We start from the raw sequence: 15,533 nt of genomic DNA, 5'->3' as shown, positions 1-15,533 counted from the left end.
ACAACACCAAACTTAAACCTTGCTTGTCCCCAAGCAAGAAAAGAATCATGCAATAAAGATTGACAATCCAAGGTAAGAAGGGTAGCAACTCAATATTCATGGTAAGCTAGTTTTCTAAGCATGCTACAATCACAAAAGAAATGTAAATGATTGATGCTTCTATCTAGCTCAATTTATGAAATCTTTCTTTTATATTTCTTCCTTGAAACAAGCTTTTGATTTTCTTATTAGCTTCTCCTTTTGGGTGCTTTGCCCCATGAGTTGATAACAAAGCTACGACTTCTAAATGCTTTGTTTTCAAGTATTACCACTTGATACATAAGCACCACAAGCATTTGATTAGAGGACTTCATTAAGCTCATTTTTCTTTTCTTTTCTTGACTCTCTAATCATTGATGCTCAGAGCCTTGAGCTTTGAGGGAGTGCTTTTGCACTTTGAGCCTAGCCTTGACTTCTAAGTGTTTTGTTTCCAAGCATTTGGCTTGATACATAAACACCACAAGCACTTAACAAATAAATTGCCATTGGTACTCAGAGCCTTCAGCTTTCTCATTCTTTCCCTTTTTCTTTTCTTGCTTTATTTTGCATTTGCTTTCAAGGTTTTCATGATTTTAAAAGATTTCACAAAATGTCCTAGATGAAAACTTCAATTAAATAAAATCCAATGCAATTAAGCAACAATCAAACATACTAGCTTCCCAATACTTTTATGCACATGCTACAATCTTCTTTAATGCCTTGTTTGTTTATAATCATGATACTTAGTTGCTTTTGAATTCACAAAACTCAAGTTGGTAATCATAATGACATAGCATCATGTTGCAATTTAGAAATCAAACTATGCTTTTTCATACACACATGCAATCAGAGAAGGTAAAGACAATCATGCAGTTTATAGTGCTTGACACAAATGAGAGGAAAAGGAAATTTACAACCTTGTAGTTCATCTTCTCTATTGTTGTCATTTTCCTCCCATTCTCCTCCTTCCCATACCAAACTCAGAATGCTTGCTCATCCTCAAGCATCTATTAGAACCGTGGCTATGGGGCTAAGATGGATCATGAATGTCTTACATAATGAAAAGTTAGTAGTACATGTGTTCTAAGCAAGCAAAATTAAAGATAATAATCAAGGCACAAGAGACAGAGACATTTTGATTGCATAGATAAGAAGGTGTGCACAATACATTGCATAAAAGATAAGTGGCACACCAAACTTAGTGTGACACTTTCACTTGGAATTAATGCAAATATCTTGTAAGAATTGGAACCAAATTTTGTTGCATAGCAACACCAAACTTAGAATGCAACCATATGTCAATTTATTTGAATTAAAACTAAACAAGAGAAACTGTTATTTGTTGAATACAATCACCAAGCCAAGATTTGCCATGAATAAAGCTCTCTTGGTAATGTATTAACAAACACAGTAACTAAGCAAACTAAAATAAAAGCATTTAAAAACTGAAAAAAAAATGACTAAAGAAAGCAGAATGAAAAAGTGTCAAATTAAAAGAGACAAATAAAACTGCAGAGGCATTATGATTATGCAGACAAGTAGTGTTGCTTGAATAAATTGCATAGAAAATAAGTGGCACACCAAACTTAGAATCTTGGTGTGTCACTTTCATTTTTGATTTGATGCAGTCATCCAAAAAGATTGAGAACAATTTGTTGCAGGGCAACACTAAACTTAGATTGTAACCATATGCCATTTTATTGAATTTAAACAAAGTAAGGAAAGAAAACAAAGCATAGAAGAGAAACGTTACCTACTGTTGGCATGTTGTTCTTTACTTTCTTCCTCTTCTTTCAGTTTGTTAAGAGAAATGACTTCAAAGGAAGAGAAGTTTCAGCTACTGTCCCTTGCCTTGGCTTTTTCTCAGCAAGCTTCCTTTTGCATATGGCTTGATTGATCTTGCTTACTGGATTAGGGACAGGATTGGTGCTTTTGTTAATTGCCTTCACTTCTTTGAATCCAAGTCTTGGTTGCTGTGTGATTATTGGAGTTTTGTATTCATCCAGAGCCTTTTGTATTGGTGGTTCCATGAGCCCTTCCTTCATGTGATTTTCTGCTTCACTTGAGTGTGAATTCTCTAGAATGACTTCCTCACTTTCATGCTCCTCCACTCCTTTCTTTGCACCCAACATTTGTTTTAATAGCTCTATCATGGGGGAGGTTTGTTGATCTTCCCAACATTTCTTCATCTCCTCGTCATACCTTTCAATCATGGATTCAAGTGTTGAGGCGTTTTGGTCCAGGGAGGTTTGTGAGAGTTGTGAGTCTTCATGTTCTCTTATCGTCTCAAGTGCAGTTTCAGGTTCAACCACCTCATTCTTTATTTAAAGTTCACTTGATACAGTAGCCTCCTCATCTTGCTCTTCCTCCATTGAAATTTCAATTGATATAGGAACCTCTTCTTCCTCTTCTTCACTCACAGATTGTTCCTTATCCTTAACACTTGGTGATCCTGAATGAATCTTCCTTTGCTCTACATGCCCTTCTGTTTTCTTGAGGAGAAATTCTTGTTCTGTCCAGCGTTGTTTTTGTTCTTCCATAATTTGTTCTTGTCTTTCCAATAATTCTCTGGACTTTTGAAGGGGATCCTCAGCCACTAGCTCAAAGGATAAAGGTTGAGAGTAATTTTGTGGTTGGTGAGATGAGTTGTATGGATCTTGGAGGGAATTTTGTGTTGAGGCATAATCAAATGATGAACACTCTTCCAAGTATGCTCTGGCAGCACAATCAAGTGATAATGTTCTTAAATAATTAGAATGTGAATCATTGCATTTCCCTTCCCAGCCATCTTCTGTGTACGTGCCATAATAATATGAGTCACTTTGTGGCTCTGGGGAATAGTTCATTTCACTTGATTGTTCATACTCCTCCATTCCTTGTTGATACTCCCATCCACCATGAGGATAATGATATGAATCATTTCGTGGTGGTGGTTGGTATCCCTCAAAATTTTCTTGCTCATCTTGGGGTTCTGAAGCAAATCTCCATGGATTGGAGTGCTCAGAATTTGTATCTTCTTGGTGATATTTCCAACCACCATTAGAGATTGGTGATGGTGGGTGATATCCCATAAAATTTGTTTGATCATAAGATGAGTTGAACTCCATTTAAATTTTGGAACACATAACACCAAGGAAAATTGAAATTACTCATATCAGAGATGAGAATTTCTTAGTGAGGCAAAAACTCAAACACCTTGGTTTCACTTTAAAACAGAGAACAAAAACAAAAAAAATGCTTGATCTAGACTTCTTACCCACTTAATCATTGTTGATCTAATCAATCCCCGGCAACGGCGCCAAAAACTTGATGGTGTTTTTGTGGAAAACGAATTTCCAACACACAAATCCAACCGGCAAGTGCACCGGGTCGCATCAAGTAATAATAACTCACGGGAGTGAGGTCGATCCCACAGGGATTGATGGATCAAGCAATTTTTAGTGGGTGATTAGTTTAGTCAAGCTAACATTGGTGAATTGTGTGAAGAGTGACCGACAGAAAGTAAATTGCAAGAATTAAAGGTGCAGAAGCTAAATGGGACAGAAACTTAAATGGAGAGAAGCTTAAATGACAAGAAATGTAAATTGCAGTGAATGTAAAAGGGAGTGGGTGCTGAAAATTAAAGAAAGCAGTAAATTAGAACTCAGATCAATTGCAGAAAATTAAACTTGCAGAAAAAATAAATTGGAGGCAGTGCAACAGAAAGTAAAAATTGCAGAGAAGGAAATTGTAGCAGAGAAGTAAATCAGCAAGAAAACTCAATTCAATAATGAAATCTAAAGAGACAAGTGAGGATCTCAGGGAATCAATGAGACTAGAAAACAAGTCTAGATCTCAATTCCTTCCTTGATCCAACAGAGAAACAATTTGAAGAAGAAATAGAGATGGAAGCAGTAAAGAGAGCCTTGATTCAAATCACAATTCCTTGAATTATGCAGCAAAATAAAAACAGAGAGATCTCAGATAGAAACTGAAACAGAATTTCTCCAATTTCAATCCAAGATTTAAAACAGGAAGGAAAACTAAGAGAGAGCTCTCTACTACTACTCCTAATGCTCCCTAGTGGAGCCAGCCTCCCCACAAATATGAAAATGATGCCTTATATAGGCTTTACATAATGGAAATGAAAACAAATTACAATTAAATGAAATTCCTATTTTATCTATTTCTTGTGCCTTTGAGTGATGATCATGGGCCCTTGCTCTTGATGGAATTGGGTTGATAGAGGCCTTGGTTGATTTGCTCTTGAAGATTGGAGAGGAACCAAAGTGAACCAATTGAACCGGGTTTGAATTTTGCAAAAGTTGGAGTAAAAGTTTGAGCCAAAGTTAGGGGTCTAACTTTGAGGCTAACTTTTCATATCAGCTAGCATGATTTGCTGATACCAACGTTGGTGCAAAAGTTAGGGGTCTAACTTTTACTCCAACGTTGGCCCTTCCTAATGCACCTATGGCGCCAACGTTAGCCCAAAAGTTAGGGGGCTAACGTTGGCGCAAACTTTTGCCCATTCCTTTACATCTTCATGTGCCAACGTTAGCCCAAAAGTTAGGGGGCTAACGTTGGCGCAAACGTGAGTGGCCAGGGTTGGTTTTTCTCATGCCAACGTTAGCCCAAAAGTTAGGGGGCTAACGTTGGCGCAAACGTGAGTAGCCCTGGGAGTGATTTTCAATTTCCAACGTTACCCCAAAAGTTAGGGGGCTAACGTTGAGGCTAACTTTTCACCCAAAAGTTTGTGCAAAAGTTTGAGGGCTAACTTCAGGTCCAACTTTTTTATTCTTGGTTCAATTTCACTTATTTCATTGTCCTCTCTTTGCTCCTAGCCATTCCTTCTTGCTTCAACCTTTCTCCAAGCTTTCTTCACCTATCATTAATCAACCAAACACATCAAAGCTATGCTCAAGATCATGAGATATTCATTATATCCTAATATGCATCAAATATAGCATAAAACCTCATGAAATTGCATGAATTCATACATGGTTGATTAAATCAAAGGAAGCATGAAAATCTACCCAATTGGCTTGCTTATGGCTCAAGAAAGTGCATAGAACCTATTGAAAACAAAGGAAAAAGCATAGAAAAACATGACATGGTGACATGTCATCAACCATAGCTTGCTTCATACCAACAATCTCTGTGGGATCGACCCTTACTCACGTAAGGTATTACTTGGATGACCCAGTACACTTGCTGGTTAAGTTGAACGGAGTTGTGTCCACACATAGCCAATAGCCATTAAATAAATCTCATGCAAATACAAAGAGGGTCACAATTTCGTCCACCAAGTTTTTGGTGCCGTTGCCGGGGATTGTTCGAGTATGGATAACTGACGGTTCATCTTGTTGCTCAGATTAGGTAATTTTCTTTTCAAAAAGTTTTCAAAAATCTTTCAAAAATATTTTTTTTATTTTCGTTTTTCTAAAGAACATTTCCAAAAAAAATTGAAGAAAATACAAAAAAAAATCATAAAATCATAAAAACTAAAAATATTTTGTGTTTCTTGTTTGAGTCTTGAGTCAATTTTTAAGTTTGGTGTCAATTACATGCTTTAAAAAAAATTTTTCTTGCAATTTTCGAAAAATTCATGCATTCATGGTATTCTTCATGATCTTCAAGTTGTTCTTGACAAGTCTTCTTGTTTGATCTTGATGTTTTCTTGTTTTGTGTTGTTTGTTGTTTTTCATATGCATTTTTCGTTTGTTAGAGTCCATGCATTAAAGATTTCTAAGTTTGGTGTCTTGCATATTTTCTTTGCATCAAAAATTTTTCAAAATTATGTTCTTGATGTTCATCATGATCTTCAAAGTGTTCTTGGTATTCATCTTGACATTCATAGTGTTCTTACATGCATCATGTGTTTGATCCAAAATTTTCATGTTTTGGGTCATGTTTGTGTTTTTCTCTCTCATAATTAAAAATTCAAAAATCAAAAATATATCTTTTCCTTTTTTCTCTCCAAATTTTCGAAATTTTGGGTTGACTTGGTCAAAAATTTTTTAAAATTAGTTGTTTCTTACAAGTCAAGTCAAATTTTCAAAAATTTAAAAATCTTATCTTTTCAAAATCTTTTTCAAAAATCATATCTTTTCCAATTTTTCCTCTTTTTCGAAAATTTCAAAAACCTTTTTCAAAATATTTTCAAAACCTTTTTCTTATCTTTATATCAAATTTTCGAAAAATAGCTAACAATTAATGTGATTGATTCAAAAATTTGAAGTTTGTTGCTTGCTTGTTAAGAAAGGTTCAATCTTTAAGTTCTAGAATCTTATCTTTTAGTTTCTTGTTAGTAATTAATTTTAATTTAAAAATTTAAATCTTTTTATCTTTTATCATATCTTTTTCTTAAAAATTTATCTTATCTTTATATCTTATCTTTTTCAAAATTTGATTTCAAAATATCTTATCTAACTTCTTATCTTCTAATCTTTTCAAATTTGATTTTAATATCTTTTTCAACTAACTAATTAACTTTTGTTTGTTTCTTATCTTTTTCAAAACCACCTAACCACTTTTCCCTCTCTAATTTTCGAAAATTACTAACCCCTTTTTTTTAAAATTATTTTCGAATTTTCTATCTCTTCTCTCTTATTCTATTTAATTATTTAATTACTAACACTTCTCTTCACCTCTCTCCATCTAAATATCCGAACCCACTCTTCTACATTCTTTTCCCCTTTCTTCTTCTACTAACATAAAGGAATCTCTATACTGTGACATAGAGGATTCCTCTTCTTTTCTTGTTTTCTTCTCTTTCATATGAGCAGGAACAAGGAAAAAGGCACTCTTGTTGAAATTGATCCTGAACCTGAAAAGACTCTGAAGAGAAAACTCAGAGAAGCTAGACTACAACAATCTAAAGGTAACCTTTCAGAAACATTAGAACAAGAGAAGGAGATGGCAGCCGCACCCAACAACAATAATGCAAGGAGAATGCTTGGTGACTTCACAAAGCCAACGTCCAAATTTAATGGAAGAAGCATCTCCATTCCTGCCATTGGAGCAAACAATTTTGAGCTGAAACCTCAGCTAGTTGCCTTAATGCAACAAAACTGCAAGTTCTATGGACTTCCATCTGAAGATCCTTATCAGTTTTTAACTGAGTTCTTGTAGATCTGTGAGACTGTTAAGACAAATGAAGTAGATCCTGAAGTCTACAGGCTCATGCTTTTCCCTTTTGCTGTAAGAGACAAGGCTAGAATATGGTTGGATTCACAACCTAAGGATAGCCTGGACTCTTGGGATAAGCTGGTCACGGCCTTCTTGGATAAATTCTTTCCTCCTCAAAAGCTGAGCAAGCTTAGAGTGGATGTTCAGACCTTCAAACAAAAAGATGGTGAATCCCTCTATGAAGCTTGGAAAAGATACAAGCAGTTGACCAAAAGGTGTCCATCTGACATGTTGTCAGAATGGACCATATTAGATATATTCTATTATGGTCTATCTGAATTTTCGAAAATGTCATTGGACCATTCTGTAGGTGGATCTATTCACCTGAAGAAAATGCCAGAAGAGGCTCAAGAACTCATTGACATGGTTGCAAATAACTAATTTATGTACACTTCTGAGAGGAATTCCGTGAATAATGGAATACCTCAGAAGAAAGGAGTTCTTGAAATTTATGCTCTGAATGCCATATTGGCTCAGAACAAAGTGTTGACTCAGCAAGTCAACATGATCTCTCAAAGTCTGAATGGATGGCAAAATGCATCCAACAGTACTAAAGAGGCAGCTTCTGAAGAAGCTTATGATCCTGAGAACCCTGCAATGGCAGAGGTTAATTACATGGGTGAACCTTATGGAAACACCTATAATTCATCATGGAGAAATCATCCAAATTTCTCATGGAAGGATCAACAAAAGCCTCAACAAGGCTTTAACAATGCTGGACGCAATAGGCTGAGAAATAGCAAGCCTTTTCCATCATCTTCTCAGCAACAGACAGAGAATTCTGAACAAAACACTTCTAATTTAGCCAATCTAGTCTCTGATCTGTCAAAAGCCACTTTCAGTTTCATGAGTGAAACAAGATCCTCCATCAGAAATTTGGAGGCACAAGTGGGCCAGCTGAGTAAGAAAGTCATTGAAACTCCTCCCAGTATTCTCCCAAGCAATACAGAAGAGAATCCAAAAGGAGAGTGCAAGGCCATTGATGTGATCAATATGGCCGAATGCACAAGGGAGGAGAAGGACGAAAATCCTAGTGAGGAAGACCTCCTGGGACGTCCCTCAAGCAAGAAGGAGTTTTCTATTAAGGATCCAAAGGAATCTGAGTCTCATATAGAGACCATAGAGATTCCATTAAATCTCCTTCTGCCATTCATGAGCTCTGAAAACTATTCTTCCTCTGAAGAGGATGAAGATGTGACTAGAGAGCAAGTTGCTCAATATTTAGGAGCTATCATGAAGCTGAATGCCAAGTTGTTTGGTAATGAGACTAGGGAAAGTGAACCTCCCTTGCTCAATGGTGAACTAGACACCTGGATTCAGAAAATTTTACCTCAAAAGAGACAAGATCCTGGCAAGTTCTTAATACCTTGTACCATAGGCACCGTGACCTTTGAAAAAGCTCTATGTGATCTAAGGTCAGGGATAAATCTTATGCCACTTTCTGTAATGGAGAAACTGGGGATCATTGAGGTACAACCTGCCTTGTTCTTATTACAATTGGCAGACAAATCATTGAGACAAGCTTATGGAATAGTAGAGGACGTGTTAGTAAAGGTTGAAGGCCTTTACATCCCTGCTGATTTCATAATCTTAGACACTAGGAAGAAAGAGGATGAATGCATCATCCTTGGAAGACCTTTCCTAGCTACAGCAGGAGCTGTGATAGATGTTAACAGAGGTGAATTAGCCCTTCAATTGAATAGGGACTACCTTGTGTTTAAGGCACATGGCCATCCCTCTGTGACAAAAGAGAGTAAGCATGAAGAGCTTCTCTCAGTTCAGAGTCAAGAAGAGCCCCCACAGTCAAACTCTAAGTTTGCTGTTGGGAGGCCACAACCAAACTCTAAGTTTGGTGTTAAGAACCCATATCCAAACTCTAAGTTTGGTGTTGGGACTATACAACATTGACCTGATCACCTTGTGGCTCCATGAGAGCCCACTGTCAAGCTATTGACATTAAAGAAGCGCTTGTTGGGAGGCAAACCAATTTTATTTATCTAATTTTTATTTTATTTTATTGTTATTTTGTGTTTTATTAGGTACATGATCATGTGGAGTCACGAAAAAAATATAAAAATTAAAAACAGAATCAAAAACAGCAGAAGAAAAATCACACCCTGGAGGAAGGACAGACTGAACAGTAAGGAGCATCTGGCTGGCGTTCAACGCCAGAACAGAGCATGAATCTGGCGCTGAACGCCAGAAACAAGCAACATTCTGGCGTTTGAACGCCAGGAATGTGCCTTGAGAAAAGCTGGCGCTGAACGCCAGTAACAAGCATGGAACTGGCGTTCAACGCCAGAAACATGCTACATATGGACGTTGAACGCCCAGAACATGCTTTACATGGGCGTTGAACGCCCAGAACGTGCATCACCTCGGCGTTTAAGCGCCAGAATGGTATGCAAAGGCATTTTACATGCCTATTTGGTGCAGGGATGGAATTCCTTGACACCTCAGGATCTGTGGACCCCACAGGATCACCTCAGGATCTGTGGACCCCACAGGATCACCTCAGGATCTGTGGACCCCACAGGATCCCCACCTAACATATTTCCACCTTACCTCCTAATCCTATAACACTCTTCCCCATGTCACACTTCCCAACAACTTCAATCTCTGAATCTCTCCTCCCAGTAAACACTCTTTCCCAAAACCCTTCACCAATCACCTCAATCTCTCTTCCCTATCACCTCTTCACCACTCACATCCATCCACTCTTCCCCATAAACCCCACCTACCTTCAAAATTCAAAAACACCTTCCCACCCAAACCCACCCTCAAATGGCCGAACCTACCCTCTCCCCTTTTCCTATATAAACCCCTCCATTCTACTTCATTTTCACACAACACAACTCCCTCTTCTATACCTTGGCCCAAACCTACACTCCCCCTTCTCCTCCATATTTTCTTCTTCTTCTTCTTCTCTTATTTCTTCTCTTGCTCGAGGGCGAGCAATATTTTAAGTTTGGTGTGGTAAAAGCATAAGCTTTTTGTTTTTCCATTACCATCAATGGCACCTAAGGCCGGAGAATCCTCTAGAAAAGGAAAAGGGAAGACAAAAGCTTCCACCTCCGAGTCATAGGAGATGGAAAGATTCATCTCCAAAAGCCATCAAGACCACTTCTATGATGTTGTGGCAAAAAAGAAGGTGATCCCTGAGGTCCCTTTCAAGCTCAAGAAAAATAAGTATCCGAAGATCCGACATGAGATCCGAAGAAGAGGTTGGGAAGTCCTAACCAACCCCATGCAACAAGTCGGAATCTTAATGGTTCAAGAGTTCTATGCCAATGCATGGATCACTAGGAACTATGATCAAAGTATGAACCCGAGTCCAAAGAATTATCTCACAATGGTTTGGGGGAAATACTTAGATTTTAGTCCGAAAAATGTGAGGTTGGCGTTCCACTTGCCCATGATGCAAGGAGATGTACGCCCCTACACTAGAAGGGTCAACTTTAATAAAAAGTTTGACCAAGTCCTAATGGACATTTGTGTGGAAGGAGCTCAATGGAAAAGAGACTCCAAAGGCAAGCCAGTTCAACTAAGAAGACTGGACCTCAAGCCTGTGGCTAGAGGATGGTTGAAGTTCATTCAACGCTCCATCATTCCCACTAGCAACCGATCTGAAGTTACTATGAATCGGGCCATCATGATTCATAGCATCATGATTGGAGAGGAAGTAGAAGTTCATGAAGTCATCTCCAATGAATTCTACAAAATAGCCGAAAAGCCCTCCACCGTGGCAAGGCTAGCTTTTCCTCACCTTATTTGCCATCTATGTTACTCAGCTGGAGTTATCATAGAAGGAGACATCTCCATTGAAGAGGATAAGCCCATCACCAAGAAGAGGATGGAGCAAGCAAGAGAGACCCTCCACAGTTCTCAAGAGATGCATGAGGAAGCTTATCATCAAGAAATCCCTGAGATGCCTCAAGGGATGCACTTTCCTCCCAACAACTATTGGAAACAACTCAACACTTCCTTAGAAGATTTAAGCCACAATGTGGAACAATTAAGGGTGGAACATCATGAGCACTCCATCATTCTCCATGAAATAAGAGAAGATCAAAGAACAATGAGGGAGGAGCAACAAAGGCAAGGAAGGGTGATGAGCGGATAATTTGTACGCTTTTTGGCATTGTTTTTAGTATGTTTTTAGTAGGATTTAGTTAGTTTTTAGTATATTTTTATTAGTTTTTAATTAAAATTCACTTTTCTGGACTTTACTATGAGTTTTTGTGTTTTTCTGTGATTTCAGGTATTTTCTGGCTAAAATTGAGGGACCTGAGCAAAAATCTGATTCAGAGACTGAAAAGGACTGCAGATGCTGTTGGATTCTGACCTCCCTGCACTCGAAGTGGATTTTCTAGAGCTACAGAAGCCCAATTGGCGCGCTCTCAACAGCGTTGGAAAGTAGACATCCTGGGCTTTCCATCAATATATGATAGTCCATACTTTGCCCAAGATTTGATGGTCCAAACCGGCGTTCAAAGTCACCTTCAGAATTCCCAGCGTTAAACGCCGGAATTGGCACCAAAATGGGAGTTAAACGCCCAAACTGGCATAAAAGCTGGCGTTTAACTCCAAGAAGAGTCTCTACACGAAAATGCTTCAATGCTCAGCCCAAGCACACACCAAGTGGGCCTGGAAGTGGATTTTTATGTCATTTACTCATCTTTGTAATTCTTAAGCTACTAGTTTCCTATAAATAGGACCTTTTACTATTGTATTTTCATCTTCGGATCTTTGGAATCTTTTGATCTTTAGATCTGTTGATCACTTTGGGAGGCTGGCCTCACGGCCATGCCTAGACCTTGTTCTTATGTATTTTCAACGGTGGAGTTTCTACACACCATAGATTAAGGTGTGGAGCTCTGCTGTACCTCGAGTATTAATGCAATTACTATTGTTCTTCTATTCAATTCCACTTGTTCTTATTCTAAGATATTCATTCGCACTCAAGAACTTGATGAATGTGATGATTATGTGACGCTCATCATCATTCTCACTTATGAACAAGGTGACTGAAAACCACTTTTGTTCTACAAGCAAACGAGGCTCTAATGTTTATCTCTTGGATTCCTGATACACGATGCATGGTTGATCGCCTGACAACCGAGTGCTCGCCTGACAAACGAGCCAGCCATTCCGTGAGATCAGAGTCTTCGTGGTATAGGCAAGAACTGATGGCGGCATTCAAGAGAATCCGGAAGGTCTAACCTTGTCTGTGGTATTCTGAGTAGGATTCAATGATTGAATGACTGTGACGTGCTTCAAACTCCTGAAGGCGGGGCATTAGTGACAGACGCAAAAGAATCACTGGATTCTATTCCGGCCTGATCGAGAACCGACAGATGGATAGCCGTGCCGTGACAGGGTGCGTTGAACATTTCCACTGAGAGGATGGGAGGTAGCCACTGACAACGGTGAAACCCTTGCATAAGCTTGCCATGGAAAAGAGTAAGAAGGATTGGATGAAGACAGTAGGAAAGCAGAGAGACGGAAGGGACAGCATCTTCATACGCTTATCTGAAGCTCTCACCAATGATATACATAAGTATCTCTATCTTTATCTTTATGTTTTATTCATCATCTATACCCATTTGAGTCTGCCTGACTAAGATTTACAAGGTGACCATAGCTTGCTTCATACCAACAATCTCCGTGGGATCGACCCTTACTCGCGTAAGGTTTATTACTTGGACGACCCAGTGCACTTGCTGGTTAGTTGTGCAAAGTTGTGTTTATGCCATGGTATTGAGCACCAAGTTTTTGGAGCCATTACTAGGGATTATTTGAGTTGTGAAAAGTAGTGATCACAATTTCGCACACCAAGTTTTTGGCGCCGTTGCCGGGGATTGTTTTGTGTGTGGACAACTGACGGTTCATCTTGTTGCTTAGATTAGGTATTTTTTTTCAGAGTTCTTAAGAATGAATTCTAGAGTTTCATGATGATCTGTTGAAGTCTGGCTGGCTGAGAAGCCATGTCTAATCTTATTGGACCGAGGTTTCAACTTATCATCACAAGAGCTCGTTGATTTCTATCAATCTTGCTGTTGGAGCAATGATCTGCTGAGGCTTGGCTGGCCATTGGCCATGTCTAGTGTTTTGGACCGAAGCTTTCTTTGAAAGCTTGGCTGGCTGTGAAGCCATGTCTAATTCCTGGACCGGAGTCTTAGACTAGCATTGCAATGATTCCTGGAATTCAAATTAAGAATTCTGAAACATTTATTTCCTATTTTCATATAATTTTCGAAAAAGCACAAAAAATTTTTTCAAAATCATAAAAACCAAAAATATTTTATGTTTCTTGTTTGAGTCTAGTGTCTAATTTTAAGTTTGGTGTCTTGCATGCATTGTTTATTTGATCTTGGTTCTATTTTCAAGTCAATAGTACAGGGAACTGAAGATTCAGAACATGCAGCAGAGGAATTACACAGAAAAAGCTGGGCGTTCAAAACGCCCAGTGAAGAAGGACAGACTGGCGTTTAAACGCCAGCCAGGGTGCCTGGTTGGGCGTTTAACGCCCAAAAAGGTAGTGCATTGGGCGTTAAACGCCAGAATGTGCACCATTCTGGGCGTTTAACGCCAGGATGGCACAAGAGGGAGGATTTTGTTTTCAAATCAATTTTTTTTTCAAGTTTTCAAAGTTTTTCAAAATCAAATCTTTTTCAAATCAAATCTTTTCAATCAAATGTTTTCAAAAATCAATTTCTTTCCTTTTTCAAAGATACTTGCTAACAATTAATGATTTGATTAAACATTTCAAGTATGTTGCCTTTTCTGTTGAGAGAGGTTTAATGTTTGAATCATATCTTTTCTTGTTAGGCAAGTCATTAATTTTTAAAATCAAATCTTTTTAAATTGTTTTCAAACCATATCTTTTCAATCATATCTTTTTAAAAGCATAATTTTTTATCATATCTTTTTAAACACATCTTTTTCAAAACAGTTTTTAATCATATCTTTTTGATTTCTAATTTCAAAAATTACTTGATTTCTTTCCCACTCTTGATTTTCGAAAATTAATTAAAGTTTTTCAAAAATGTTTTCAAAATATTTCACTTAATTTTCGAAAATTTCTTCCTCTCTTCCCACATCCTTCTATTTATGGAGTACCACTCCTTCTCAATGCACAATTCGAACTCTATCTAATTAAGTTCGAATTCTTTTGCCTCTTCCTTCTATTTTTCTTTTCCTCTGACACCTCAAGGAATCTCTATACTGTGACATAGAGGATTCCACATTTTCTTGTTTTCTTCTCTTTCATATGAGCAGGAACAAAGACAAAGGCATTCTTTTTTAGGCTGACCCTGAACCTGAAAGGACCTTGAAGCGAAAGCTAAGAGAAGCTAAGGCACAACTCTCTGTAGAGGACCTAACAGAAATCTTCAAAGAAGAAGAAACCATGGCAGCCGAAAACAACAACAATGCAAACAATGCAAGGAAGGTGCTGGGTGACTTTACTGCACCTACTCCCGACTTCTATGGGAGAAGCATCTCTATCCTTACCATTGGAGCAAACAACTTTGAGCTTAAGCCTCAATTAGTTTCTCTAATGCAACATAATTGCAAGTTCCATGGACTTCCATTGGAAGATCCTTATCAGTTTTTAGCTGAATTCTTGCAAAATCTGTGACACTGTCAAGACTAATGGGGTTGACCCTGAGGTCTACAGACTTATGCTATTCCCTTTTGCTGTAAGAGACAGAGCTAGGACATGGTTGGACTCACAACCTAAAGAAAGCCTGGACTCATGGGAAAAGCTAGTCAATGCCTTCTTGGCAAAGTTCTTTTCCACTCAAAAATTGAGTAAGCTTAGAGTGGAAGTCCAAACCTTCAGACAGAAGGAAGGAGAATCCCTCTATGAAGCTTGGGAAAGATACAAACAATTGATCAGAAAATGTCCTTCTGACATGCTTTCTGAATAGAGCATCATAGGTATTTTCTATGATGGTCTGTCTGAACTATCCAAGATGTCTTTGGATAGCTCTGCTGGAGGATCTCTTCATCTGAAAAAGACGCCTACAGAAGCTCAAGAGCTAATTGAAATGGTTGCAAATAACCAATTCATGTACACTTCTGAAAAGAATCCTGTGAACAATGGGACAAATCAGAAGAAAGGAGTTCTTGAGATTGATACTCGAATGCCATATTGGCTCAGAACAAGATATTGACTCAGCAAGTCAATTTGATTTCTCAAAGTCTGTCTGGAATGCAAAATGCACCAAGCAGTACTAAGGATGCTTCATCTGAAGAAGAAGCTTATGATCCTGAGAACCCTTCAATGGGAGAGGTGAATTACCTAGGAGAACCCTATGGAAACACCTATAATTCTTCATGGA

General features: G+C 38.2%; 1 non-coding gene across 1 annotated transcript; it reads right to left on the bottom strand.

The window, feature by feature from the left end:
- Window positions 1-15,002: 15,002 nt before the first annotated feature.
- Window positions 15,003-15,110, bottom strand: LOC130952618 (small nucleolar RNA R71). The gene has a single exon (XR_009074796.1). It is a non-coding gene; the product is annotated as a small nucleolar RNA R71 (small nucleolar RNA).
- Between the last annotated feature and the right edge of the window lie 423 nt (window positions 15,111-15,533).

Source organism: Arachis stenosperma, chromosome 9 (assembly GCF_014773155.1).
Source record: "Arachis stenosperma cultivar V10309 chromosome 9, arast.V10309.gnm1.PFL2, whole genome shotgun sequence".
Classification (NCBI taxonomy): domain Eukaryota; kingdom Viridiplantae; phylum Streptophyta; class Magnoliopsida; order Fabales; family Fabaceae; genus Arachis; species Arachis stenosperma.
This window is presented reverse-complemented; position numbering and strand designations above follow the sequence as displayed.